At 40.5% G+C, this 24,798-nt stretch overlaps 1 long non-coding RNA gene across 13 annotated transcripts in view; it reads left to right on the top strand.

The window, feature by feature from the left end:
- Positions 1–24,798, top strand: part of LOC112533490 — a 103,103-nt gene that overhangs the window by 5,092 nt on the left and 73,213 nt on the right. For 10 of the 13 annotated variants that reach the window (XR_005843281.2, XR_005843279.2, XR_005843292.2 and 7 more), the window contains exons 2-5: positions 8,313–8,578; positions 9,446–9,667; positions 10,000–10,196; positions 16,085–16,219. This is a non-coding gene — a long non-coding RNA (uncharacterized LOC112533490). Of the gene's footprint in view, positions 1–8,309; positions 8,579–9,445; positions 9,668–9,999; positions 10,197–16,084; positions 16,220–24,798 lie in introns of all 13 variants that reach the window. The other 3 variants (XR_005843295.2, XR_005843286.2, XR_003077830.3) reach the window with 2 other exon arrangements.

The raw sequence follows: 24,798 nt of genomic DNA, 5'->3' as shown, positions 1-24,798 counted from the left end.
GATACCCAAACAGTGCCACTTTACGGATATCATGTTGCACAGCTCCTGAAAGAAAACAGTAGCAGCAAAGAAATTGCACAGATAGCCTTGCAGTTGTGCAAACCATCCCTATTTGGCCATATAGAAAGAAGGTGGCATCTTCTGCTGCATACCAGAGGCAAGTGAGACAAGCAGTCTTAAGATATCCATTTTACCTAAAAAGGGTTACAGAATGCAAGAATCATAGCACTTCCAGGGGCTGTGTTCTTGCTGCACTGGGGAACAACTTTCTGACAACCCGTGTACTCAGGCGAGCCTCATTATATCCTTCCTTCCAGAGCCCCACTGGTATTTTTCGGTGATACAAAACAGAACCAATATTTTCTGTATTCATCTTGGGAACAACCTTCCTTTTACTTGTTGACCTTTCATCACCAGCTAAGCTGTGTTTCTCTCTTCTCTGTGTTTTGAAATTGCAAACCTGTGAGAATTTGGTGGGGTTTTTTTGGTGATCAATTATCTGTGAGTAAGGAGCTCAGATGAAGATATCAAACACTAGTTCTTCTAAGATTAGTGTATTTAATCCCAGCCTCTTAAATTAAAGGAAAGGCTGTTTGTATTTTCAGTCAAACTGGCAGTCAATTGACCTGCTAAGGATATATTTTAGGCCTAAGGTATTTAAATGGTAAAACTCACTGAAAGTAAAATTCAGCCTGTGGCAAAATGGAAATAGAACTAAGAATTTCAGGCCTGAAAAATCAGGACCTTCATGCTGGTGCAAAACAGATTCTTTAGATTGCCTCATCTAATTAAATGTACATTTATTCTGTATCTTTACATTCATTATTTTGGCTAGTAAAGGGAAAAGGAAATGAAGAATGCCTAATAAATCTGAACCATCCCTTCCAGGCTGTTCTCAGAAGTCCTACAACCACTGTCTAGAGCCAGCACTGAACTCTGCAATCAATGTTCCCAAAGCTTTGCAGAGCAAGAAGTGAACATGCTACTCATTTTGATGGCAGCCTAATTATTTCTGAACTGCCTTGTGGGGTCCTTTTGTCCATTAAAGCATTTTAGCACTTTGTGGGAGTGAGCTTCCTCACAGACTCCAAATGGGGCTCACCGCCCAGGTAGCACAAGCCTGCCACAGCTCTTGATGCATTTTCAAAGCTGGTTGCTTTCCTCTGGGGAATGAACTGAGTGGAAGTATTGTTTCTTTCCCTCAAAGAGCGTGAGAAGGAACCCCTTGGGCACTGGGGAAGACAAATACCTGTGTTTCTTAGCAGTGTACAACAGCATGAATCCTAGTTGTACATATGCGCTGTAGACTACTGACTTTTGAATTGGAAAATGCAGCAAGAGCACAGGGAAGGCAAAACAGACCAGCTATGGAGATGTCACCACAGTACTTTAGACTCAGAGGGACTTGTCAAAACCAAGATCCTGCTTGCATTGTGTAAGCGTAGCATTCGTGTACTCACTCACATTATGTAAACATAGAAATATGTCATCTACGTGAATGCTCTTATAAATCCCTTGTAACTGCTTGGAACATGTCTGGATGGTCAAACCTCTCATGTGAGCCTGAGCCATGCCCAAGGGACAACAGTCTGATTGATGAGCTTGTTTATCCAATGGTATCAGTAAGGCTTGTGGTGCTTTACAATAGCAGCAAAGCAAGAGCTCCCATCCAGAAAGCTATAAATGACCGTCCTGTGTTGGCTGCTTAGTACCCATATGAATTGCTCCTTTTTTTCCTATGCACTTTGTAATCCATAATGCTGACCAAAAATCTTGCATCTCCAAAGCTGCTGGGCAATCAGGCACTGTTAACCTCTCTCTCTTGTAAAAACATTTTATGGATAAATCACACAAAGTCACTTCAGACTCAGTGAGAGTTCAGCATAAATCATTTACCCTGTAGATTGCTTTAATTACTATTGTTTACTTCCTTTCAAATCACATGTGATATTTTTAGTTCTGCCTGTAAGTTTTGCACCATACTTCCCTCCCATGCAAAGGGTAAAACCATGAATCCTGATCTCCTACTGCCTAGCAAATCATTTAATTTATTATCTATGAACCAAAGCTCCATTCAACAGATAAATCTTACAAAAATCAATTGTTTGTCAATGGCAAAAGTCTCTTCAAAGATCTCAATTTAAACATTTTGGAAGATGTATTATGAAGACTTTGGACGCTGTATGGTACATAACTCATGCAAACAACTTTCCTGCAGGTTTGGGAAGTACAGCAACATTAATACAAATAATGAGAAAAAGTAGACTTTGCAAGGAAGCACTGCAGTTGGCAGATATCAGTCTTGTTGTCATTCAATGGAGGCATCCAGTATTTTCAATAGTAACGTCCTGTGCAGATTCAGAGATTGAGTGGTACCCTAACCATAGGCACCAGCGGGCAGTTGCTAGTGTGGAAAGACAGAAGGCACTGCAAAGCTCATCTGCTTGAAGCTAGAACAAAGCCAAATCCCCACTCAGAAAAGCTGATTATTCTGTGTTCATCGTGAGGCTGAAACACAAAGTTCAGACTGTGGCTCTCTCTTACTGCCTGAAATCAGCATGTTTCCAGGGGTAATCTTGTCTCTTGTGACAATTATCATGTCATGTCAACCCATGCACCACAATTTGAACCAGGGAATCAGTGCACCGAAAAGCAGAAGTTGCCACTGACAGTGTTGGTGCATCATCTTAGGTGATTGAAGGTCATGCAGGTCTGCATCCAGGGAGAATCTGTGTGCTGTGCAATCCCCTCTGAATGAGGGGCTGCAGAATCCAGAGGGAAAGGTTTTATTTCATGCAGCATCAGGGAAGCTGGGCAAAAAGCTTGGAAAGAGGTCAATAGGCTATTTGCAAGAATTCTGACAAGATGCTTTTACACCCTCAGGCTTGCAAATGATGAAGCCACACAGTCTGAAACATTGATTTGGCAGAGGTTTCATATCTTCCTATCTAAAGGCGCTGGCTCAGTGGGAACCATGTATTCTTTTGGCTGGTCACTGTACAGACTCAGGCATCTTTGAACTCTTGGTCTGAAATAAGTGTCCCGCAGCTCCCCAGATAGAGGGGCTGCACTGGGAAGTGCCAGTCCTTTCTTAAATAGGAAAAAAGGCAGCACCGCAGGGGAAAAGATGATTAAAAATAGAGTGTTTGCCCCCTTGGAACAAAGCATAGGTAGAGGTAAAATTTAACCATTTCTGTCTTTCTGTATCTTTAGCTGACAGCTAGGTATGGATTCATGCCATTTGAGTCACTGTTAAAAAAAAAAAAAAAAGCAAAATAAAGATTTCCACATTTGTTTTTAGTTCACCTCATTAAATTCCATGGCATAATAGGGTTAAACTTGGCCCCGAGAATTGGTTTGTGCTGAGAAGTACACTGTAACTAATAACGGATTTATATTCACCTTGCTTGTTTTAAGATGTAAATGGGATTAGCTGGTTTTCATTGTTAAGCTTTTTCCGATGAAGAATGATTTTTTATTATCACAATGAGGATTTTTCTTTTTGAATAAATTTCCCTTTAAAAAAAAAAAAACAAAAAAAACAGATGCTTCATGAGACTGCAATTTTTCATTTTATTTTATTTTTTCATAGGGAAAAAAAGTGAGATAACTTGCTGGGAATAAAATATCTGTTTCCTTACAAAGTCATTCAATCTTCAGTTTGAAAATTAAATGTATGGATTTTTTTGCTATAGAGATCTACAGTAATAGCATTCTGTTTCTTCTTTGTCTGTCTTCCTCTCCTTATTCTTTAATGTCTAAAATATGCCTGTATGCAAACTTAAAAAGTCCCATTAAGTGGGTATTATTCCTTCTAGGTCCTGAGCAGAATACAATTACTGGCACTTTTGTTTCATTAATTCCCCATACAAATATACCTTCTACTCAATTTAGGATCATGAAAGACATGGGGATTAGGAATACATTTAGTCTGACTAAATCCTTTGGCAATTTAAAATGGAAAATATTATCACAGGTTGGGTGTTACATCTACAGAATTTTTGTCCAATTGGTTAATTATTTGCTTCAGAGAATCCCTAAACTTTCTCGAGAGAAATTTGACAGTGACTACAGTCTTCAAACTGGAAAGACAAGGCTCAGGAATTTGGAAATTTCTTGTTAGGGATGCTTTGCTGGGAGGACAGGTGGATACATACGATTAGGGCAATAGCTCATGTAGAGACAAGGAGTTCAAAAGTGATAAAGCACAATCCCTTTGTACAGAAAATGTATCTGAAGAGGAAAAAATGTCTGCAGAAGAGGTGAAAGGGAAGAGGGAGGGAGTGCAGAGAAGGTTGTGAGAAGCTGCACAGCTGAAGGACAATGAAGCAGTGAGCAGATAAACTCCGACTGATTCCTCTTTCCTCTAAAGCAGCAAGACTGTGATGCATCCCACTGTAGCTATAGGAGAATGTTCAAAGGCATGGGCCTCCATCATCCAAATGTTTCTTTTCTTGACAACAGCAACCTGCAAAACTTCAGTCTTTTGTACTGGCTGCTGAGGCTGGAAAGTAATATTGCAAAGGAAGCATCAAGCACTGTGGGGAAGTGATAACTTTACAGGAGGAGGTAGGGATAGGCAGACCTTTATCATAAAAAGGAATCTGTGCTGCCAGATGTAAATAGGATGGATGAGTTTTCTGATCATCAAGAGACATCTGGCCCTGTGAGGTGCTCTCCATGAGTCCTCAGTCAGTGAAAAAAAGGTATCTAAAAATGTGATAGCATTGGCGCCTTAGGGAGCTGAAGATTGAGAAGTGACCATTCAAGTGTTTTCGGAGATGATAGAGTGTCTTGGCGCTATTATGTTTTTAGATGGATTTCTGTCTTTAAAAAACATGGTTTATTTATTTATTTTTAAAATGATTCTATCTGAAATGAGGCCTTTGTAGCTATTTTTAAGTTACTATGGCTACCTGAACTTGTCCAGCAAAAAGGAGGGTCAAGCTTACTCTAAAGTAGGGGTCTTTAGCCAGGCAGTCAGGAACATCGGTGTGAAAGGAAAGGACAGAAGAAAGATCAGGAGGACACATGACAAGTGAGAAGAAGAGGCTGAGGAGGGGGCCTGGGGGCAGCTCCTCACAGTTATTTACCTATCTGTCACAGCAGATCTTCCAGTCATCTCCGCAGGACTCACGACTTCTAAAATCTGCGAAGGAAAAGTAATTATCCCATCTCAGTGGCTCCAACTTTTTATAGAAGCCAGTTAGTTTGAACCATTTTCTGTTCAAAATTAAATTAGAAGCAGGCCTTTCAAAACAGCTGAAGTACTGAACGGCTCAGTATGATACTTCCACACGCGTGTGTGCTTTTCTGCATGCAGCTGGCATTATTCCCAGCCTTCCCGAAACCAATGGCCTACTTCTGGGTGTTTTTTCTCCTTCAAAATCCTACCTCAAGTCTCTGTAATGTTTTGAATTTCCAGCATTGTTGTTATTATTATGTTTTTAAGGCTGGCCTCTTAATTTACAAAGACAGTCAGGTTTTCAATATTGGAAAAAATGTATGTGCTGAGGGGAATGGAATGAGAGATTGAGCCAACATGAGATATTTTTTTCTGAAACTGGGAGATGACAACATAATACAGCAAGCTTTGATAGGAGCAAGATCCTTCTTACATGCCCACTTTTATCAGAATGTGATAGATGACTAGCAGGAGGCACATGTATAAGGAAGTGGGGATGAAAGTAAAGGAATACATCACCATCTTCTCTGGCCATGTTTTTCAGCTTTAGGTGCTGTTTAGCTGTGTGTCTATTTAACTATCAATCTGTGTGCTTGGGCTTGGATTCACACAAATACTTACCCTCCAACTCTATTTCTTCTCCCCCTTTACTGGGATGATGGAAGGACTTCAGGTGTGTGAAGACCCGTTTGAAGAAACAAAGGAAAGTGCCAGGTGTTGTTTTTGAGATGGAAATGCACTCAGCAGCAGGTAGAAGCCCAGACATCCTTGTTCTACAGGGACGTGGAATTCTGTGTGCTGGTGAGGTAGAGGTCTGATATATTTCAAGACCCTTAGTCTGACTTTAATGTGGTGTTTATGTCTATATGTGTTTTTTTGTTTTTGTTTTTGTTTTTTTTTCCTCTCTGTTTTGGCCGGAAGCAATTACTTTAGGGTTGGTGAGGTTCATCAGTATTCCTGGGAGTGGATTCACTAGGAAAAGAAGGCTGCACTGGGGACGGAGCCTATTTTCTCACTAGTATTGCTTGATGAGATATGTGTACTCCTGATCATGGGACAGGAGAGCTATCACAGTGCTATGTACATCAGGGATGCATCTGGTTCAGTTTATGAATTGCTCTCATTTTAAAGGAACTCATTTGCTGCCCCTTTATTTTTCAGATGAGAATAGCTGGATTACGCCTGGGATTTTGCTGTAGATTTCCTTTCCAGATGTGCTGCTTTGCTGAGGCAAAATAAATATATTTTCCCTTTTCTTCCCTTCCCCTCTCACCAGAATTCACAGACCAGATCTCAGTAGGTACTTCACAGAAATAGTTAATGTTATGTTTTTTTCTGTTGAGGGGTTTGGTTGACCAAAGAGGCTATTAAATAAAACATGTCTAGCTTGACAGGTATTTTTTAAAAGCATGGTGGAAGACAGTCCTTGAAATATTTTTTGTAAGTTCAATGAGAAATTGGGAAAAAAAATACTATATTGTCATATTTTTTAAAACAATTTGGGGCTGAAGCAGAAAGTGGAAGGGAATAGAGGCAAGCTGGTGTTTCGCGTCAGGTTTCCAGTCCATAAGTCACTTTTGATGTGGTAGTCGGTGGGAGAGTCTTTTTGCCCTCTCCAGAAGTAAAGGTAGCAAAATCAGGCACCAGACCTTGCAGGCATGCTAGCAAGGAACAGGAACTGATATTTTGATTGGAGTATCTATAAATGGCTGTTGTCATTACATGGTGTGCATTGTTTAAGACTTAGCCCATGCCCTCAGAGGCTTTGAGAATCTGCCATTTCTTGTAGTAATGAGTGAGCTTTCCTAAGTGGATTATATGAGGCACAATATTTCAGGCTAATTTTGAGCATGGCGTTTACTTTGGAAGGTTGCAAGCTATTTAAATACACTCCAAAATGGCTAAGCTAGAGCTGTCTGATGAAGCATTTCAGGCTTTCTGAAACAGAATTACATGAGAAATTGCTTATACAAAAACTCAACAAAAATGTTTTGCCCTGCACAGTGTAGAAATATTTACTTATTTCAGAAGCAGAAAACAAAAATAAATTCATAGTTCAGACTTCACGTATCTAGATGCTTTATCTCAGCACCTTCCTTCAGAGAGGCTTGTCCCAGGAAATTGTGGAGGGCAAGAAGGAGGCTGAGACAGTTCTACCTGCATGTGGGTAAAGCACTGAATGGATATATCCATTGCCCCATGGGGTGGTCAGGACTGGTGCTGGATGCACAGGAAGTGAATAGGGCAGGCAGTGCTGCCCACCAGCAGCAAGGGGCATAGGCAAATGCTGTGTGCGTAAAGCTCACCTCGTGCCTCCTGGCTGTCAGGCAGGTTTCTGTCAGTGCTGACAGCCTGTCCCTTGCATGAGCCTCAAATGAATCCCAACATTAAAATAAATCTCAAATTGAAGCACGGCTGATAAAGAAACCAGAACATGTCCTTGTTACCTTCTACGTGCTTCTGTCTCCTGTCTTCACTAGAGGGGCTCCTTAACCAGTTCTCTGCGAGCAAGCAGATGGGAAGTGAGTGAATCTAGCAGCCACTGTTCCCTCTGGTGCCTCAACCGCTCCAGGCTGTGACACATGGAGGCTCCCAATGGTGCAGTTTACATGACAATTTAATTTTAAAGAAAGAGGACACGTATGTTTCTGGCAGTTGTGTAATTAGTGCAGTTCCTCAGCAGACCCACCATGGTTCCTTATGCTTCTTACGGAGGAAGTTAGAAATAGCAGACAGATTTCAGCAGACAACACTTTCCCAGGTTCAGAGTCAAAGCCTTGCTAGGCTTAACAAGAGCTGACAGTGGTCAGGCCTGAGAAACTGGCTGTGGTTTCATTTACTGCCTTGTATAACAGGGGCTTTTGATTTCCACACCCAGAAATGGGATATGCCTGAGGCAATGACCCATGGAGAAAACATGGGTAGCCTGTGGACTGGCTATGTACTTATCATGCCTTAGCATGGTTCTGCTTAATGTCATATTAATTCAGTGTTCATCCCAAACTTTTACACCTCTGATGCATTGGCTTTAAAAAAACAACACTTGCAAAATCTTTGCGTGGGGAGGAGAAAAGGCTTTTCATCATTTAAAATGTATCTTAATTTAAGCTATTATTTATGCCAGCAGACTTTGGGAGGAGTGCTGGACAATGTGGGAAGATCTCCATCTTAACTCTGTATGAGAGCAAGAGGGCAAAAAGAATGAAATGAAGCAGAAAAAGAATCTCCTCTAACTCAGAAGTCACCTGAATTGCAAGAGCTGCACTTCTGCTTTCACTCTGCCGTGGATTTGCATTGTCTGATGCCAGAGACAGGAGTCCTGACACTCACCAGCCTGCCTTGGAGAAGAGTAGACAGTTTGTACCTCAGAAACCACTGGCCCTGAAAGAATAGGTACATTAAATATTAGCAGTTTCCAGTCCTCACCCTGGCCTAGCTGTCAGCGAGTTCATTTGCTTGTCTGGAGGGACCACAGGTAATAAATAAGTACATCTGTTTTTAATCCTTTTGGTCCTGAAACATTATTATGGGGAGGTAGAATAAAACACAGAATTATGTGTAACTTCTTTCAATCCATCTCAAGTTGATAAAATCCTATGGTTCACACTAATCCAAACTTTCACTCCCAGTCTGACTCCACTGGAATAATAACTATAGAATAGAGAGTAAAGTCTGTCCAGAGACAAGTCAGCTTTCGCTCTGTTGTTCTTGCTTTCGTGCTTCTTCTTCTTTTTAAAATTGAATTCTATAGTGTGACTGTGTGCCTCTCCACCTCTTTAATCTTCCGCTTTGAATTCATTTGCAACATGATAGATCGAGCTTGTGTTCCAGGATGTGTCAGTGGGACCATGATAATGCATGTCAAATGGTAAAAGTCTGCATCTTAATTGATTACCCGTGATCCTCCCTGCCCACGTCCTCTGCTACAAATTCAGCGCTGAGGGGCACAGAAAGGGCTGGGGAGGGGGAAAAGGAAAGGAGAAGACACTGAAGAGTTTTAAAAGGATTTGTGTTAATTCCTCCAAGACGTCCCCATGTGATGTTTCTCAGTCAATAGTAGATTAGATTGAAGAGAGGATAGCCACTGTTAATCCTCTTCTATCCATTCCCACTATGGGTATTAATATAGGAACAAAATATACACAAACTTGCAGAAGATTTCTTTTTCCCTTCCCCCCCCCCCCCCCTTTTTTTTTTTTCTTTTTACTGCAAATCAAGAGGAATGTTAAAAATCAGTCTCTCTGGACTTGTTGTTCCCAGGAATGTAGGAGTCAAGGGGAAATATCACAAGAGTGATGGACTGTGAGGCTCCCAGGTTCCCTCTGCCATTGCAGAGCTCTTCGACCTATTGTAATCGTCACCAGACAAAATGAGTCTTTTTCCTTCCAGACAGATTGGAGGCAAAGGACAGTGCTTTAGAGTCAATGTTACATTTAAGAAACAACATGCAATTCAAACCTTGTAATTATCATGATTTTTCAGGTAAGAAAACTCAATTTCCCCTTTGTATTCACTCAGTATCATCACTGAGGAGCCAGAAATGCTGTGAACCATTTCAATTCCAGTTCATCCATCTGGCCTGTTCTCACTTATCCTCTTATTAATGCATGTCTGGCTTACTTACATGCTAGAAATTTAGTGATTAAAAATTGCTTCCCTTCACATGCCCTTGTTACACCCTAATAAGCATCTTCATGCCCTGCTTGAAATTACTTTAGAGAACTCCTGTATTTCTGTCAAGTCTTATGCATCTTCCCCAAAGTAAGAACATATGCACTACAATAGGTGTGTACTCATCTCCTGTTTCATGGCAGACTGGCAGTGAAGATGGGAGCAAGAAGGCAGCAGTGAACCTGGGAGAAAGGAGAGACTTTTTTTCATTTTTTTCAGCTTCTATTTCTTCCCCACTGACAAAAGAAAGAAAATAAGGACTTTCATGGAAAACTAAATTAAGGTGAAGGCTGATATCTTAATAGGCTCTGCCTAGATCTGTGCATCTCAATTCTTGATGGTGAGTTTCCTTCATTTATTCAGTATTTAGTTTTGGAAAAGTCTGAGGTTATGATAATGCATGCATATACAGTAACTTTTTATGATAAAGTACTGAAGTAATTCACAAGTATTACCGTTGGAATAACTAACTGCCTTAGTTATCACTTCCCCACTTTTACATTCAGAAAAACAGCGTTTCAGGTCACTGAAGCAACTTTCCCAGTCACTCATAGCCTGTGGCATAACTCAGGACTCTGGGCTCCAAAAGAGTTGCTTTGAGCCCAGGCCTACTGCCTCTAAGTGAGTCCGCTGCCATGTAAGGAAGCAAGTGGGACTTACTTCTTCTTCAACATAGTTGCAGTAGAGTCTCTGCTTCCTTTACTTTTGGCCAAGCCGCTTCCCTACAGGGAGATAAATAATCCATTTGCTGTTTCTGTCTGACACATCGTCTACCATGCACAGTTCAGACATCTGAAACACAGGTGACCAGAAATAGAATCTCTTTTAAATACATAATTGTCCGATTTCTTTCAAGATTCTGCAAAAATATTCCCTATGACACACAGGAACTTTAAGTAGGTTTCATAGGCACCACATGTCATTTTCAGGAGAAGATTGATAAGACCTGGCATCAACTTCCTCCACTGTCTCTCTCCTTCCTTGTCCTCTCTTTAGATATATTTTTATCCTTTACCCTAATATCTGTTTTCAATGTATTCATTGTCATTCTCCAGACTGGTTCTTCCAACACATCACATATCAACTGCCAGGAAAGTAGAGCCATGCATTTTCTCCACCATAAGGCATGCATACCAGAGCAACTCGGGTTGTTTCAGAGCAGTGGTCTTAATCTCTGTTCCTGCTGTCCACTTCTCAAGCAGGCGATGTAGGGTGGGAAAGGAGCACAAAGAACCACAACACACCAACCTCAGCAGGCTGGGATTCAGTTGCTACTTGGGTATGATATTGTCTGAACTCAATGGTTAGCTCAAGACTATCATAAAACTCTTTGTAACAAACCCTTCTCCTGCTGCCTCAAACAAAATTGGTTTTATTGCCTTTTTTTTTTTTCCTGCTACCTCTGAGTGGGCCATAGCTGGACAATCCTGTGTAACAAACATAGCAGACAAGCCTTGAAAACCAAGTCTTTTTTATTACAGGCAGTAGTGTGTTTTCAGAGAATAGGCAGCAAAGGAGCAGAATATTGTATACATCACCTCCTACTGCCCTAATTCAAACAAAGACTGCCCATGCCACTCAGTCTTTCACCTTCTCTGGTACTTAACCATGAAAAAGTTTATGTCACCAACCATCTACATAGAAGTCCCAAAGCTCTTGGAAAGATCAGCAGACTTCACTTTCAGATCTTTTTCACATATCTTAACTCTCTTTCACTTCTTCCCTTTGGAGGAAGGGAAGCTTCCATTGGAGCTTTTGTAATCTTATTTTTAAATCAGGTAGAGTTGCCACTTTGCCCCAAAGACCTCAAAGCTACATTTCCTTTCAGGTGTGGCTCTAGTGAACAATACACCTAACACCAGTCATCCTGTGGATTGACACTCTTTACCAATATAAGTCCTCTCATCTCTAAGTTGATGTGCTATTCAAGATGCATTTAAAAACAAACAAACAACCACCTCTCACCCACAGCACACCCTCTTCCCTCCCTTCCAAAACCAAGGTCTGTTCCACACTGACTGATTCACCATCACCTCTTAGAGCCCAGCTGGAGTTGAAAAGCTCCACCTGCTGCTATTACTCAGCAGTAATTGCACTGCACTTTCATGCAGGCTTCAAGCATTCATCATTGTGATGACTCAACAAGGCAGCCCTGTGTTGATGAAAAGCTTTAGAACCTCCATCTCTCTTGCACATGCAATAGCCACCTTCTGAATAAACTCCAGTGTGTGCTGGGGAAGGAGGGGAGAATATGTTTTATGATGAATAACTCATTTCCCAAAATTTCTCCTCTCCTCTCTCCCATATTCTCAGACTGTCTCAGAACAAATCGAGTAATCCTCATAGTCATCCATTATTCCTTGAATATTTTCTGTGAGTGATGCTCCATGTATAGCTCATTCCCTGGCCATCCTCTGGGGAGTGTTCAAAATCTAAGCTGCTCGATGGAGGTACCCTTTGTTTGCTGGGTGAAGTCCAGACCGCAAATAAAGAGATCTGAAATTCCTAGGAGGCACAAATCCCCTGGTCCATCTTGTTTGTCTACTGCTAGCCACACAGACTGGGTAATACTCATGCCCTGGCTTCAACCCCATGTTCCCATGCTCCTTCTCAACTGCAGCCCTGTCATGGGTCAGCCACTTAGAATCATAGAATTGTTTGAGTTAGAAGGGACGCTTAAAGGTCATCTGGTCCAGCTCCCCTGCAATGAACAGGGACACCTATAGCCTTACCTTAGATCTCTCCCTGTGCAAGTCCCCTCCTTTGCTTCATTCTTTTGTCTATAACCAGACAAAGGACCTGCCCCCACTCATTGTCTCAGGGGCAAACAAGAGGGCAGGAGAGAGCTGGAGATGAAGTGTCCTCTTGTATCTCTCCAGAGCTAATTCCCTGCTACTGTAGGAGTGATGTGTGGAGTAGAGACGCTCACAGAAATATTGATTGCTCACTGGGGGGTATTTCTGTTCTTACGTTGGACAAATATAATTCCAGGATGAAGGTCTCCAGAGAGCTCAAAATTGGCTTTTCATAGCTATTATGTAATATTCCTTTGCAGCTGTCTGGCAGAGCATTTCTGCTAACTAAATCACCAGAGCATATACCTGCAGGGTCATACAACATTTATTTACCACTTCCAGGGTATTTTCATTCTGTTGTGGAATATCGTTTATCCAGCCTTGGGAAAGTGAAACAGCCTTGCCAGGAGACAAAACTAGGAGCCAGGAAACAAAGTTCTGCTCTTGGTATTGCCACCAGGTCTGTCTGTGGCATCCTGTTGTCATTCTTTGCCTCAGATCACCTCAGTACTGGACAGCTGTGGCATTTGACTATTCAGGGGCAGTGAAGGAGATCATGATGGTAGGTGAGGTGTATCAGATATTATGATGGAGTTGTATGAGGATTTGTCATTCACTCTTGTGGATTTTCTAGTCTACCATGTGCAGGCCTTGGAACACATCCTTATGCCTTTTTGTATACCTACATCTGAGCATTCTGATCTAACTGTAGATGTCCTTGTTTGTTACAGGGGTGTTGGACCAGGTGACTTTTAATGATCCCTTTCAACTCAAACAATTCTATAATTCTGTGATCTACACACAGCTATATCTAAAAGAGTCCTTACATGCACATGTACACATCCATATATATATATATATATAAAGGGGAATAAGACGAAAAAAATAACAGTTTCCTAATCTTTTTTATTTGGGAAATTTTAAGGTCTTTTTTTTTTCTTCTTTCCCCCTCTGGTAGAAATTAAAAATGTAATTGAAAATGTGATAAATTTCAAATGTGATAAATGTTTTCTCTAACTGGGAAGCAATTTTCTCTCGTAATTATTTCTGTATCTGAGACTTTCTGTCATTATTAGAAGCTGTTTGGTCTGAAGTTTTAAACGTGTTGCACCTTAAATGTTCCTAAGGATGTAGGCAAGTGTGCATAGGTTTGAAAAATAAAACTAAATGTCATTATGCAGTGTTAGGCATCAAAAAATCTTCACAAACCCAACCACTTTTTTCCTCTGTTGGTGAGTATCACAAGCATTAGTATAATTGATGATTCTATTTATCCACTGTCTTAAGGACACACGCTGGATCTTATCTTCCCCAGAACTCCTCAGAGACTTGATCCTAATTTCCATAGACAAAAAAAAAAAAAAAAAAAAAAAAAAAATTCCATCGTCCCATCTTCCAGTTTTCCAATTTTACATGCTTTAATTGCTAAATCAAATAATTAAGTGGAAGTGTAACATAAAATAAATATTAACCCAATTTATTTTAATTCGATATAAACAAAAACAATCTAATTATCAGGTTAATTAAACCATTACAAATAAATCAACAACCATGTGAGCTTTATCTAGTGCACTGGAAGACAGCAGTTAGCTACCAGCTGTAGGCATAACAGAGCATTATCTGCACCTGATGAAATGTCTTATTTCACTGAAAAGCCAGACTGGCTAGATGATGGTTCCTACCAGATCAAATGTGATGCTGGTGTCCATGAAGATAGTCTGTCCAAATTGTAGATGATTGGGTTGCAGGCAACCTCTCTGCTCTGCTAACAGGGGTCCCTTAAAAATATCCAGGTCTGTGTCAAAAGGACACAGCTTGCTGCTTGCAAAATTCAGATGGAAATATACAGTGAAGAACTTTCAGGATTAATCAAACAATATTCCCAATCTGAAATTTCAAGCACATATGATTCTGGAAAGTGGCCATTTAATATAGAGATGCCTCTTATATATACTTGGAATCTATTATACTTAGAATCTACTTAGGGTACTTAGAATCTATTGTTAGCCACCATTCATAGGGAAATCTCTGGTTTAACAGCACTTCTGCACATGTGCACTCCCATCAGGAAGTGTCAGAAGTCCTATTTTACTGACAGCAATGCTAGAACTGCCCTTTTAAGGAAAGGATCCTTAGAAGACAACACCACAAAGCATTTTCTGCTTAGGCAATATAGTTTCCATGATTTTTCTGTGAGAGTTTAAGGAAGCTAGCACATTGTTCAGGAAATTACTTATTGGTTTACTTGAGCTATTTGTTTAACCTTATTACTTTCTTTCCAGTTAACCCAATGACAGGTCTGATATTCCTGTCTATTGTAGCACATCTTCTATGGCTGCCTTGAAAGCACATAGGAAGCACTAACTTTTCTAGGCGTGGTGATTATGTGATGGAAGCAGACCCCAGTAGTTTCAGTGGCTAGGGAACGGAAAAAAGATTTACTTTGGATTTCAAAAGGCTTGATGTAGCTTATTCCCCTTCCTCAGAACTTCTGCTCACTTGTTTCTTGATAAATTCAAATGGGATGCTTCTGAATGCAAAGGCAATGCTTGGCATATCCTGCCCCTCCATGTAAAAGGCAAAACCATATTATCACAGGGGAAACAGAAATCCATTCCATCCACATTGAATTTAAAGATGTTTTAATGTTTCAGATCATGGCTTAATGGATAGATATCCACTATTCTATCTCACAAAAGCTCAGCTCAAAAATGACTTGGAAGTGCAAAGCTAGGAAAATGCTGGTGCTATAGGCAGTAATTCTGTCAGCTCTACACTATGACTGCTGATCTGGAGAGACCTACAGAACTTCCCCTTGACAATTCAGTGCTTTTTTTCAGTTGTATTTTAATCTAGGCAAAGATAGGATAAATTATTACTTTTTGTCACCACCAAAACTTGAGTTTCCCTTTCCACACTTAATGTTTTAAACAAAGTTCCCTAGGTACAGAAATGTCTCTGCTTCCCAGCACAGCCTCCAGACCAGCAAGGCCTGCTCCCAGTTGGATCTCCTCACTCTAACAAAATTAAAATTTGCAGTAAAATGATTATTTAAAAAATGATACTCTTAATAATTAATAGTGGATAGCTCAGATTTTATGGGAAAGGGGAAGTCGTCTGTCCTGTAGGACTTCATGCAACAGAGATATGTCAAGTACCAGAAAAAATATTCAGAGTCCCATTTCTGAGCACAGAAAATCATGCTGCTGGGATGAGACTCCAAGAGCTGCACATGCTGGAGTTGGGGCATGGAAACTGCAGAGGGCATGCAAAGATGACCTGATCCTTTCCTCTCTGTGCCATAGGTGATCACTGTAAGCAAAAGAGAATGACCTTCCACAGTATTTGATATGAAACACATCTGTGCAATGTCTAGGAGTGGTGCACATGGAAGTTTTTTGGTTGTTGTTGCTTTTTGTTTTTTCTTCTGTAGGGCCTCCAGTTTGTTCCTGTACTGATTGCTGTCCTCGGTGCTGCAGTTTTTTGAGGTGATCCCTTCCTTGTCGTGTGAAGCTTTCCCAGCCTGATTTTAAGTCTGGTCAGGTTCCTCCTGCTTCCTCCCATTCTGGTAATGTTTGTTCTTCAAGAGAAAGCACCTTTCTATATGTGTTACAGCTCATGATTGACAAGCCAGGCAGAAAGTGTAATTCGTAATGCTGAATTGAGGTTGACAGGAATAAACTAGCAGTCTGATTATTATTATTATTATTATTATTATTATTATTATTATTGCTTTTCAACTATGTTGAAAGATAAATTGTTTTGACTCCTCCATAGTTTTAGATATGCAAGAAGGAGCACCTCTGTGTTTTCCCTCAGTATTCAGAGGGTCCACTAGCCAGCAGCTAAAGACAGATGTAAGATATATATGCAGAGAAGATGAAAAAAGCTTTAAATACAAAGTGTCTTCACAAAAACACCTTTGGGGAGATTAGGGTGTATGTACTTCTGCCATTATCCCAGCCAAAGGGGAAGCACTGACAGTAATTTATGGTTCACTTTGAAATCTTTATCTACGGCCTAGGATTTGCCTCAAGTTTAAGATAAGAGAGGATACGTGATCATTAAAGTCCAGAATTGGGAATTCAAGACTCTGGGGTTGTATGCTCATCTGCAGTGAATTACTTTAGGGTGTATTCTTCAGCTTCCAAAAACATACTCTCCTTTTGCATCCCCTTCCCCAGTAAAACAGCTTCCTTTCTGCCACGATCATCTGAATTACTCATACCTTCTTCTGATGGCCACATTTAGAAATATATGAAGGATTTTGAAGAGCAGAGTAAGAGGAAAAAGAAAAACCTGATAAGCTGCAATAGTGAAAATGCTCAGGCTATGAATATCAAATCCCAGCATCACTCTGGATCCCTTCTAGGTATTTAGCCTTGGGTCTCACAGACTTTGAAGCCTGAGAGATGCTGTTATGTGGGTTATCACCTGTACAGAATCCAGAAGCCTCCTAAAAATATAGATGAGAGTTATGCTATGTCTGCAAACACAGGGATGTAGGTGAAGGGTGTGTATGAGGAGAGGAGGAGAGGAGTTGAGTTCCTGCTTGTGTAGAAGTGGTGATAGGTGAAAATCTAGCTGGAGAAAGATCTACCCCTGTTAATTCTGTGGCCCTTTCTAGATTCAGAGCACACTTTGAGACAGAAGACAAGGAATGAAGTTCAGCCTTGATATCTAGAACTGTGGAGAAGTAGTGGAAAGGGCAATTATGATCCAGTGCCTTAATGTGAAGAAGACAGCTGAGGAGAAGGGTTTGAGCAATGTTCTTTTAGTCTGCACGTGTAACCTTGTATGCTTCTACCCAGTGGGCTCCACAGAAAGCCCAGAAGATCTTTAGCCATTCTTTGAGAAAAAATATACTAGCTGTACTATATATACTAGTATGTAAGACGAACTGGAAAGAGTTGGATTATAATATTCTGCAAGGAATTTCTGATCTCTTTTCCCACTGGTTGCACATGAGAAAGTGCTTGTCTAAAAAATTCTATCAGATTCTCAGTTTTTTTAGCTTTATTTATTTATTTTTATTTTGAGTTTATAAATAAATCTGACTTCTCAGCTGCATGAATATCCTTGATTCTAGGTGGAGAGCAGAGAGCTGGAGCACTTACCCAGGCACTGCGTATAATCCCACAGACAGGGAGGATAATAACTGCTTGTGAGGTTAGGCAGAGAAAATTAGCAGTGGATCTGAGGTCAAAACTGCCTAAATAGAAGGAAAAAGGAAAGAAGCCTGGAGTGGAGGATCATGCTGATGTGAATGGTGATGGCATATGGCAGAGTGCTGCACTGCTCTGAAAACCTCTGCACAGGCAGTGTCTCTAAGCAGTACCTTGAACGTTTCTCCCATTTCCAACACATTGATTTCTGCTTGACAAGGAAATCAAGAATCAGGCTTTAAATGAAATGGAGTCCTGATGTTTCCATGGAAATCTCTCGTGTCTATCAAATTAATGGAGAGCAAGCTGCATTTTGCATAAAAGTAAACAAAATGAGGCTGCTGCAGAGGCAGTACCTTTTCCATTTGGACTAAAAATCCCATATTCTCTCTTCATGGACTTTGTCCCTCTCCTTTCTGTACTTCTGCAGAGAGCTTGCCTGTCCTACGTGCAGTATTTATTTCAGTTGACTGGAGTACACAGAGAATCTTACTCCTGGATAACCAGCATAAACTGTATGATAAGCAAATAACAGGACAAATGACTTAATCCTGTATAAAAGTATAAAATAAAATATAAAAAGTTCCTTTGACGTATCCCTCTTTTCTACGCCAGATTTTGGGTTTCCCCGTGACCCAGAACTGGTCTCTTTCTATGGCTATAGGCAGATAGTCTCTACAGGTCTCATCCTCCTTACCTCCTGGGGTAATCAGTGTACTCTTGTAGGTGAAACATTGGCATGTGAAAAAGGAGACACAAAATACTAGTTTAGTATGTAGTTCCTACTGCAGCCTATCAGTAGACATGTGAAGATTCAACTCCACTGGGCAGCCTGGTCAAGAATTGCTTTGGGTTTATTTTTCTTATTTGAATCACCTGTAACTATTTAGCCTGACAAAACAACAGGCTTTTTATCAGGCTCTAACAGACCAAATGATAGCAATTTATTACTGCCCAAGCACTTGAAATAGTTTGCATAAATATTTGTGTAATGCAAGTTTACCACGGCATGAGTTATTTCCTACCTCAAGCACATAGTCAACACATCACATGCATTAGCCCGCCTGGAGCTCTATGTTACCACAGCTGGACTGCTTCCAAACCTGAAATAGGTTGGATAAGTCTATGTTACACCAGATTGTACAGGATGGATATTCTCAGCAAAGAATGGAAGCTGTAGCTGCCTCAAGTTTGTCCTTCCAGGCATACAGCAAAATCTCATTTCCTTGAAACAGTCCTAGGTTTGCTCTGGCAGTGGCAGCAGCCTTTGGATTCTTTTCCTTCCTTCCTTCTGACCTGGAACATAAGCAAGGATGATTTTTATGGTCTCAGGCTCAATTCAAAGTTACAGAAGAGGAAAACTGCAGATTTACTCCTTCTTTGGCTTATTCACACAAGGGAGTTACAAATGTAGGTTGTTTTGTTTTGTTTTGGATTTTTTCTTTGCCAGTTCTTTTTCTCATTTAAGCATCTTCAAGTTGGCTTGAAACCAAACACTCTGATTTTACCACTGTGATCATAGATTTCAGCAAATTTGTTTTCCCAGACAAAAAGAGACAGGCAAATAAATGCAGATGAAAGATAAAATGCAGCAGAAAGCAAAGGGATGGGAAAAAAAGAATGAGTACTCTTGTCAGAGTATGGTGATTAATGGGTAGCCGTTATTTTCAGTTTCAGGCATGAACTGGGAATTGTCTTTGAACAATCTGAAGTTGCAGGTCAAGGTCAGTGCCTGAGTTAGGATTATGATTCAATGTCTGGCTCATGTTTCTTCCTCACTCTTTACAGCTAAGCCCCTTGAAAAACAGGGTCAGCTGGGGAGCAATAAATATTAATATTTCAAGCTTATAAACAAGAGCTATTTTTTGAGTTACTAATACATAATTAAAGTGGAAGAAACTGAGGCTACAACTTCATGATCTTAGAGCAGAGTACACAATTGCCCAGCCTCTTAAAATTAGGGATCTGCCGGAGCTGGATCCTGAACCCAAATTTCCTATGCGTATGTTACAGATGAAGGAAGAAAGCTGAAACAAAATGTCTGTGACTTATAACCATTGCCGTATTGTTGCTGCCTAGGCACCAAGGTTGGGAGACCACTGCTATAAGGTTGAATGCAAAAATCCCCAGGCTCTGGTTTGGGTTTTCAACCCACTGACAAATTAGACTAAGCTCTGCATACTAACATTCAGCTGCAGTACTCAAACTCTCTTCTTGGAACAAAATATTTTAAAAAGCCAAGGAAATAATAGAAAGAAGAAGAATAAAAAAGAAAAAGAATAAAACATAAAATCATTCTCTGCTGTCTCCTAACTTGTCCTGTTTTATGCATTTCATCATACTGGAAAAAAAAAAAAACAACCACATCAATTGTTTTATAATCTTCTATAGCTTGAGCTTAAATCTCAAAAAGAAGTGCTCAGCAAGCAATAAACTGTCCTTAGCATGACTTTAAGACTTTCTTAGAGTTCCATGGTAGTAATTCACAGTCCTAAATCCATCTCATTTTCGGATGTCTTCGTGTCTCTACATGAAAGATCCTGTTATCACAAGAATTATCTAGACCTGTATCTAGGAGTGAGGGAAATTAGTGGAGGAGGGGAGGGTGTAACTTGTAAGGTTTTACCTTCTCTAAAACAGTTTCAAAAATGGAAGGGTACTGAACATTCCTCTGTACTTCAAGAGGGGAGGTGAAGGGGTGAGTGTGGGTCAAGATGTTTAACATTTTCAAGTCTGTAGCAAATTTTCAGAGAAGCAAAGAAAATGTGTGTGTATTTGTGAAATGAGAAAACGACTGAATGAAAGCCTAATAAACTCCCAAAGGGAACAGGGAAAGAAAAGATGTTAATGCAATTACTGCTGATAACATTTTGAAAGAGTGTGTGTGTGAGAGAGAAATTAGTACATCATCTTGGAATCCTTAATTACTGGCATGTTAATTACACAACAAAGTTATCCTCTTCTAATGAAAGGAATGAACAAATGTCAGAGTGTTGTTCCATTTAATCCAGAAAATGAGTACTGAGATCTAAAGTTATGTGATGTAGATCTGGAAGAACTCCAAAGAAGTCAAGAATTACCCTTCCTTTTCTCCAGCATTAGACAGCAGAGATGCAATGCAGTAGAGAGATCTACATAAGGCTTTCTGATCTCCCTCTCAGGAGGAGAGAGGCTATGGGGTTGGTTCCCTTTGACCCAGGCGCGTGGTTGAATGCTGATTAATGTGTGGTTTAACTAATGAGGTTGGTTGATCGTCCTCTTCATGCTGGGGCATTGAGAGGCCCATGTTTCTGTGTGATTTCATATGGAGATTGTTAATCTTTCATTAATTGGGAACCAGCGGCAATTAGGGGGTGGGATTGCTTCAATGTTCAGTTAGTAACATACAGAAAAAAGAAATTTCATGTTTCACTCAGGCAAAAATTAGGCTGTTAATTAGGCTGCTGTTGTCTGGCTGCATTTAAGCTGCTCACCAGGGTGTAGAACTTAGACTTGGTCTTCCACATGGGAGAAACAGGATTTAAAGGTAAGGTAAAAACAGAATTTAAAGGTAAATACAGTGAAAAGAGAGGTTTCCTGTCTCTTGAAGCCTGACTGTTTCTTCCTCAGATAATTTCTCCTTACTGTTTTGAAGCTGAAAGTCCCATTTGTCTCATGCAGGAATCCTTAAGCAGGATATGTGCTTAAGCAGGTATAAACTGTTTTAGGTATATAATAAAATGAGATGTAAGAGGATAGAAAGTTTATTCTGTTGTTGGTTGTTTTTGTTGTTGTTTTGTCGTTCTTCTTCTGAAAGAAAAGGGGAAACTACAGTGCTATCCTTCCCTGAACCACTCTTCCCACTTGCTGTGTGTTTGTGCTTGTGCAGAGCCTTTGTACTGTTGAATGACATTAGAGAGCTCAGGTATATAGTGCATGCTTTGAAGCCTCATCTCCAAATTCCAGCAGTACTTTGGTGACACAGAGAAATTTACTAACACATAAGTGATGCTTCTTAATATCCCCATGCCAATTACTTCTTACTCTTCTTTCCATGAACCATATGAATGTTACCTCCTATATTTGTTTCAAGCAGCTTTTCTTCCATACCAAAATGAACTACAAATTTCAGTGGACTGTTGCTTTGACTGTAAGTATACATATTTCTCCATTAGTGCAGTGCCAACTTCTTTCATAGCCTTCTGTGACCTGATCTCCATCAGATGTTGGAGCTAAAGCAGGAAAAGGCCATGACTTATCTCTTACTGACCTGGTAGAAATATGGCATTTTATTCTGTCTATAGCAGAGGAAATCATCTGAGTGAAGGAAAAGAGAGTTTAGTATACACAGGGCCTATTAGAGTAACCATAGGAACAGATAAGACTGAAAGGTGGTTCATATTATCACTTCAACTATTATTTAAATACACTAAAAAAACAAAACACCAGGAAAGGGGTGAACTGCATCTTTTACAGCCTGTGCCATTTTCAGCAGGAATAGCATAAGGATGCCATTTTGCTGAGTACTGTTCGTAAGCAAGCCTTATCTGAAGTTTTCGTTATGTACAAAGCCAACAGAGTAAAACAGACATTTTTGTACTTCAGAGAAGTTCTTGGGCAAATATGCCCTCATTTCCTTTAGATCTGAGTGCTTAGAATTCATACAGAGCCCTAGCATGGGGTGGCTGGATTTTGTCAAACGTTTCTTTCCCTTAAGGGTTTGTTCCTCCCCTGATGTGAGCTTGTGACTCCCACTGACACTAATGGGGAGCAATGCATGCCTGGAGGACAGCTCTGGATCCCCCTCAGTGAGAAAGGAGAGAGTAGGTTTATTGGAAAGAGGTGGGAAAGGAACAGAAGGAAAAGCAAAGTTTTGAAAGCTGTCTAATTATAGGCCAGCGTGTTCACAGCTCCATCAGCCAGTGTGCAGTACTGAGTATTTGGCACAGGACTGCTTTGTTTTTCCTGATTAGTGTGTAGATTTTGAAAGTGTGGTGAGTGAGTGAGGAACAGAGCAAAGAGAAAAACCCACCCTACTGGTGAACTGTAAATGCTGATTAGATTCCTGTGGTGCATTAGCAGAAATGAAGCTGATGTGGCAGCATTTCCTATGCGTGTGTGTGCAAACTTTTCCTGGGCAGCACCCTTGACTTCCATTAGACTGATCGAGTGTGCAAGAACTGCTTTTACAAGAACGTTCATAAAGAAGCATGAAGAATTGAATCCTCAGGCTGGTTAGTCCATTGTGTTTCTGCATGCAAAAGGTCTTTGTCTTTCTCCATGGTTCAACTTAAACAGTAGAATAACATAACCCCAGAGGCATGCTGGTTCCCACTCAGTAATGTACTCTTGTATTTCTGTTACTTGACATCCCAATTCTGTTCTCCTGAGTGGCTTACTAAGGTGAGGTGAGGGTGGCTTACGTATTAAAATAGAAAATACATGAACAATCATGAGATCCATCAGCACAAAGTGCTGCTGTACAATGATCCTGGTGTTCATGCACATGTGCCTGAAGTGTCATAATAATCTGTCCTCCTAGGACATGGCTGAGTGGTAGGGAATGTTACACTGTGCCCCTTCATGGAGCCTTCTTCCTCACCTTATGATGTTGTAGACACAATCACCAATGACCATGCAGTCAGAAAGCTCTGCAGATATGTCTCTTCTCTTTAAGTAAATAAATAATTCCACCCCCCTGCCTACCCTTTCATATTAATTTATAAGCAATTTCAGCTTGACTAAAGTGCACATCGAAGAATGAGAGGTTAAAAACAGCAGCTTAAAATAGAATTCATTTTCACTTCAGCCCTGTTACTTTATCTCCTTGCTGATTCCTGCCTTGGAGTCACAGCTAGATCTGGCCACCACTCTGTTGGTCTCTTTAACCTCCTCTCTACTGGCCACTTTTACAAAAGGGACCTTCCAAGAGGGGCCCAGGGGAGGACACTGCAGTCCTTGCAGCAAGGGATTAAAATCAGCTAGCAATTTGGAATTGGGCAAGGGAGTCATTCAAATGACTGCATCTGCATGTCATCTGATGTGGCTGTTTGAGCATGTTTGGCCCTAAGCCCAGTGAACTTTAGATGGTGCATTAATTTCAGCTGTGGAGGCAGGAGAATAAGAAATGTGCACATTACAATAAACTTTGCATCTAAGAAACCACATGAGATTGTTGAGTTTATATGATGGGGCATAATTTTATGTATCTGAACTTGCATAGTGAAGCCTGGAAAACAAATGTGGACCATGAACCCTAAGAGAGCTGTCTCATGCAGCAATAAGGCTCAGGTCATACCTGTGCTGGCACCATTGGACTTCTGGCTTCTGTCAAACCCGAGGAGGGCACAGGTATGAAATTCTGTGAGTGTTAGTGCTAGACATCCCCGCAGCCCTCCTCACTCTCCAAATATTTGAATTGCAGTGATGCATGCAAGTGGCTGTATGCCTGCTGGTATCGCTCTTACTGGCGATGGCGCTGGGAGTGAGTTCAGAGCATTAGGAGCTGAAGAAGGATAGGATAAGATGCCAGCCTGAATGGATATGAACCCTCTTTTAAGGATACTGTTCATGTTACTTCCTCTCTGTAGCCTTACCATCTCTAAAACTGACTACAAAATGGATATAAAAATGAAAACTTCATGGACTTGTGAATTTTCTTCCCATGAAAGGCACTGTCTCAATAACTCTGAAGAATTAGAATTGCTTATCCACAGAAGAGAGTAAAAGCTTTTCCTGTCTCTTCTCTTATTCCACTGCCCATCAAAAGCAAGTGAGAAATGAAATACCTACAGTACATTCAATATGTGACCTCTTTATTAAAAACAGTACAGTAGAAGATTGTCTCACTGTGTTTAAGAAGGCCCAAACCACTGGAATTAATTCTATATACAGTTACAATAAAAGACTTTTTCTTTGGTGCTCTTATGATCCAGAGGAGATAACACAGGAAGGAAAGTTTTGGGCAGGAGAAGACAGGATAGTTTGTTGTTCAAAATTACCT

Source organism: Gallus gallus, chromosome 1 (genome assembly GCF_016699485.2).
Source record: "Gallus gallus isolate bGalGal1 chromosome 1, bGalGal1.mat.broiler.GRCg7b, whole genome shotgun sequence".
In the NCBI taxonomy this organism is placed as follows: Eukaryota; Metazoa; Chordata; class Aves; order Galliformes; family Phasianidae; genus Gallus; species Gallus gallus.
Note: the sequence above shows the minus strand (reverse complement) of the source record. Positions and strands in the feature narration are given on the sequence as shown.